This window comes from Coenobita brevimanus, chromosome 7 (genome assembly GCF_032717465.1).
Source record: "Coenobita brevimanus isolate Jiangsu-jjx chromosome 7, ASM3271746v2, whole genome shotgun sequence".
In the NCBI taxonomy this organism is placed as follows: Eukaryota; Metazoa; Arthropoda; class Malacostraca; order Decapoda; family Coenobitidae; genus Coenobita; species Coenobita brevimanus.
Window position 1 is genome coordinate 36168633 of NC_136960.1, and position 6005 is coordinate 36174637.

Consider the following 6005-nt stretch of genomic DNA (forward strand, 5'->3'; position numbering starts at 1 on the left):
GGGGAGGGGATAAAGAGGGTGAGGGGAAGGGGAGGGAAGGAAAAGGGAAATAGGAGAGAGAGAGAGAGAGAGAGAGAGAGAGAGAGAGAGAGAGAGAGAGAGAGAGAGAGGGAGGGAGGGGAGGGAGGGAAAGGGGAGGGGGAGGTAGTGGTAATGTCTTTTGGCAGCTGTTGTCATCTCCCTCACACCTGTAATAGTTTGTCTTTTTACACCTACTACCTCTAGATAATTTTTTTTCAGCATCGGAGGGGTATTTCTAGCAGGAGGGTTACATCTGGCCTTCCTGAGCTTTTCCGCAAAGTTCGCTACTCATGTCGGCAAAGGAAGCTCCCTAACACCTTTTCCTAAGCGATTTATTTTCTTGCGCCTTACTGTCCTCTTCTGTGTTACGTAAATCCTTCCAATATCGCCATACTCTGTATAAATAACGTACAAAAGGATATTAACCAGTCATATCCAAAACTAAATCGCTAAGGAAGAGATGTTAGGGAGCTTCCTAACTCCCTAACACCTTTTCCTAAGCGATTTATTTTGTTGCACTTTACTGTCCTCTTCTGTGTTACGTAAATCTTTCCAATATCGCCATACTCTGCATAAATAACGTACAAAAGGATATTAAGCAGTCATATCCAAAACTAAATCGCTAAGGAAGAGGTGTTAGGGAGCTTCTTCAACCAGGCCAGATAATCAGCTGAGGTAAAGAGGTTAGGAATCTTTGCCAAGTAAGAAAAAACAGACTATAGGAGTAAGAGCCAAGCCTAGGCCTATCGGTGAGGGTTAATTTTGTGTAGGCCTGTCACCTTTCTCTTCTCCTCCCTCCTCTCTTTCCTCCTCCCTTTCCTCCTCCCTCCTCTCCTCTCTTTCCTCTCTTTTCTCCTCCCTCCTCTCTTTCCTCTCTTTTCTCCTTCCTCTCTTTCCTCCTCCTTCCTCTCTTTCCTCCTCCCTCCTCTCTTTCCTCTCTTTCCTCCTCCTTCCTCTCTGTTCTCCTCCCTCCTCCTTCCTCTCTTTCCTCCTCTCTTCCGTCTCTTTCCTCCTCCCTCCTCTCTTCCGTCTCTTTCCTCCTCCCTCCTCTCTTCCGTCTCTTTCCTCCTCCCTCCTCTCTTTCCTCCGCCCTTCTCTTTTTCCTCCGCCCTTCTCTTTTTCCTCTCTTTCCTCCTCCTTCCTGTCTTTCCTCCTCCCTCCTGTCTTTCCTCCTTCCTCCTTTCCTTCTCCCTCCTCTCTTTCCTCTCTCTTCTCCTCCCTCCCATGAGAGGTAAATAAGATGAGAGGGTGGGTAGAATGGGGCAGTACTTAAAGGTAAGAGAGAAGGGGAAGGGAGGGGAGAAAGAGGAGGGGAGGGAAGGGAAGGAGAGTGGAAGATAGGATACGACAGAGGAGGGGAGGGTAGATTAGAGTGGCATAAAATAGGTTAGGATGAGGTAGGGTAGAGGGTAGGGTAAGCTAGGGTAGGGTAGGGTAAGGTAAGGTAAGGTAGGGTAGGGTAGGGTAGGGTAGGGTAGGGTAGGGCATGGTAGGGTAAGGTAAGGTAAGGTAGGGTAGGGTGGGGTTGGGTAGGGTAAGGTAAGATAGGGTTAGGGTAGGGTAGGGTAGGGAGGGTAGGGTAGGGTTGGGTAGGGTAAGGTAAGGTAAGGTAGGGTAAGGTAAGGTAAGGTAGGGTAGGGTAAAACAGTAGATGAAAACAAGAGGCAAGAATAAAAGTATAATAAGGTAAGAGAGGGTAGATTAAGGCAAAGTAGACGAGTAGGGTAAAGTAGGGCATGATAGGGTAGGGTAGGGAAGGGTAGGGTAGGGTAGGGTAGAGTAGAATACCAGGGCAGTGAGTGTGAGGAGATGGTTGGGTACACTCTCTCTCTCTCTCTCTCTCTCTCTCTCTCTCATCCCAGTCTCACTCTTATATATTTCTCATCCCAAGGACAGGTGTGGGGGGAGGGACAGGTGTGGGAGAGGGACAAATGTGGGGGAGGGACAGGTGTGGGGGAGAGACAGGTGTGAGGGAGAGACAGGTGTGGGAAGAGACAGGTGTGGGAAGGGACATGTGGGGGAGACGTGTGGGGAGGGACAGGTGTGGGGGAGGGACAGGTGTGGGGGAGAGACAGGTGTGGGAAGGGACAGGTGTGGGGAGGGACAGGTGTACAAATGTTACAAGTACTACAAATGTTAAGTACACAAGTAATGTGTTCATCACCTGCATTGTTTAAGTGGTTCTCTCTCTCTCTCTCTCTCTCTCTCTCTCTCTCTCTCTCTCTCTCTCTCTCTCTCTCTCTCTCTCTCTCTCTCACGTGCACAGGTGAATAATACACGTGCACTATTTTTGTCTCAGTGATGACGCATTTGTTCCACTGGCGCGAGGATATTACAGCACAGCACAGCACAGCATAACACAGCACCGCACAACACAACACAGCATAGCATAACATAGCATAGCACAGCACAGCATAACACAGCACAGCACAGCACAGCGCATTATATCACAACTCAGCACATCACAACACAACACAGCACAGCACACTATAACAACTCAGCACAGCATAACGCGGCACAGCACAGCACAGCATAACCAGCACAGCACAGCATAGCATAACACAGCACAGCATAACACAGCACAGCACAGAACAGCACACACAACACAGCATAACACAGCACAACACAGCACACAGTATCACAGCGCAACACAACGCAACACAGCATCGCACAGCATAACACAACACAGCATCGCACAGCATAACACAACACAGCATCACACAGCATAACACATCACAACACAGCACAGCGAAGTCGATTTTATTCAGAGTAACATTGTCCTATTTTATTTACGAAACTGCCACACCGATTTATTTCTATACCATTTGGCTAATAATAATAATCCAGGTATGGCCAGGTGTTTCCATTACCTGTGGGCGGGATTCAGGATTCCAAGAGATTGATTGGTGGGTGAATGAATGTGTGGCCCAGTCAGTTGAGCAGATTTTGGGTTAGTACATTTTATTTGTTTATTTTATACCTCGACCCTACCTCACTCATCCTTGCTTGGGAAAGAGGTATGGATGGTGGTGGTGGTGGTGGTGGTGATGGTGATGATGATGATGATGATGATGATGAGGAGGAGGAGGAGGATTCAGTGTGACGTGAAATGATGATTCACTTCCTATCAGTGACAGTCTCTCTCTCTCTCTCTCTCTCTCTCTCTCTCTCTCTCTCTCTCTCTCTCTCTCTCACACACACACACACACACACACACACACACACACACACACACACACACACACAAACGTCATTGGGCTGAAGGGGTTAAGGTACATTGAGGTCTAAACTCAGGGTACGTTTCCTTATTTATTGCACGACGCTGTTGCAAGCTTTGATTTAGCAATATATATCTGACTGGATGACGATGATGATGATGATGATGATGACGACGGTAGGGTAGGTGATGATGATGATGATGATGATGATGATGATGACTACTATTATTATTATTATTATTGTTATTACTATAGCGAAGATTGTGACAATAAGGTACAAACAATAATAGCATTACGATAATGTAGACGTGACATCTTTCTTCCTTTATACATTATTATTTTTATTTATTTATTTATTTTGGTCTTCCCGCAAGCAGTCACCACCGCCAGACGTATGAGGTTAGGTCAGGGTAGAGCCGGTTCAAACATAATACCTGTTTTATTTTATTTTTTTTTTTACCTTCGTCTGGTTGTGCATTTTCTTCCGTTTCTGGTATTGCTTTTTTTTTTTTTTTTTCCATTCTCCAATTTCTGCGGTCTTCATTTCTTCCGTCACCGTTTTCCTGCATAAGCATTTTTCTTTCATTCTCTTTACGTTGCTCATCTTTCCTTTCTCGGTATTCTGCTATTTTTCCCCCTATCGTATTATCTTTCCATCGTTATATTTACCTCATCATCGTCCTTTTACTTTCATGTGCTATCGTACTGATCTTTCCCGCTATCGTACATTTTTTCTATTATCGTACATCTCGTTATATACTCTTCCGTTTTAACTTTTCTCTCGTTGGATTATCACCCTGATCTCTCCAGTTTCCCTGTTCATCTTTCCTTCCTCCATTGCCTCCATCTTTCTCTCCTGCTTTTTGTCTTTCCGTTATGCCGTTGTTGTTCGTCTTCCGTCTCCTGTTATCGTATTCTCATTCGGTATTGTTTACATATCTCGTCTTTCTGGCTTTCGTACTAGTCTTACTGTTATTGTACCCTCCCCTCCCGGTATCGTATGTTAATTTATCCAGTTATCATTTTACGCTCTTTATTCACCCTTTATCCTCTTATCTTTAATATTATCTTCTCACTTTCCTTGTTTTCGCCTCCATCTATCTTCCTTTATTGTCTCCTGTTTCCTCTTTATCTTATTTATCGTATCTTCATTCATCTTTCCTTAATCTTCTCGCTTTCCGTATTTTCTCCTCCATTCATCTCTTTCTCGCCCTCTCCACTCTTTAGGCTACCCTTTATCACCTTATATTTTATCGTATTTTCTCCATCTTTCATCGTCTCCTCTCGGCCTTTCTTTTTCTCCTTATTTTCTCCACTCATCTCCATTTCACGCCTTCTCTCCCCCTTTCCTCCTTATCGTCTTATATTATCGTATCTTCTCATTCATCTCACAGTCCTCTCTTTCCTTCTCGCTTTGTGTTTTGTCTCCACCATTCATCTCTTCTCGCCTTCTCTCCCCGTTTCCTCTTTACCTCCTCAATTATCGTATCTTTCCCGCCGCCTGTCACGCCCCCTGGGACTTAAAATTCTCAGCTGTCACCCTCATAACGATTTTACCTTCGCTCCTCTGGGCTGCGAAAACACTCACTTTATCTCCCCTCCCTCGCTTAAAGAGGTGATCCGTGGTTAATTTAGACTTATAGTAGGTCATGAACGTTACCTTGGTGTCCATTGTACGTAAAAATCACAATGCAGGCGTTTAAAATTTACCCTGCTTTTATCTCTTGCCGCTGTACGATAGTTTTTCCCCCCCGCCCGATGCCAGCTGGACGCCTGGTGCATTATATTTACCAGTCAGTGTCTCCTCAGCCAGTGGAGGGGGATGTTAGTCTCCCATGGGGCTGTAAAGTGAGATAGTGCTGTGGATTTGGGCCTTGTGGAATTCTTATCTTACGGAATTATGGACACTGAAGCTCAGTTACAACGATGATTGGAAATGGACTCCATCGATTCCTGCAATAGATAGACGTGCAGATTGTTACGAAATGTTGATGTAGGCAGCACCAGAACAAGATGTGACGACAGAATGGTGAAAATGATGCAAAAGCTCCGTATTATTTGCCAGTAACGCCATCTTGAAGCCTACAGATGCGAGAAAAGAGATAAATGATAAAACCTGCATAAAAAAGAAGCCACGTCTGATGGGAAATGTCAGAGATTGGATGATAAGATTGCCCGTGTGTGAGACTGACATTTTTTTTTATCGTCACGCCTAAAATAAATAGCAAGCAGACAGGCGACACGTGACATGGTTGTGAGCGGATTAGCCTTAAATTGGGATCAGTATTACGCATCAGAAACGGAAATTAATCAGAAAATAACGTGAATAACTTAGACATCGTAACTTAGAATAACGTGTACTGGAAATAGGGGCAAAATAACGTGCCGGAAAATCCCTAAACTTATGAAAAATAGGGAAATAACGTGAAAAATAGGGAAATAACTTGGCATAACTTACTAGAGAGGAAACATGCTTAGAAAACCTGTAACTTTGAGAAAATAAACTACTTGTGAAAACTAAAAATAAATAAAAATCTATTGGCTTTGGAAGTGTTTGGATAGCATTAAAGACAATTGTGAGAGAGAATTTAAAGATAGAGTTTGTGTGAGGATGAGAGGAAGTGAAATACGTGTGCCTTGGTGAAAGACAGGAAATTATTGACCTGTGTGTGCAAGAGGGAGGAAAAGAGAGAAAGATAGCAGGGAAAAAAAAAAAAAATCAAGCCCACTGACCCCCTCACCCTCTCTAGCTCCCCACCCGCCCAT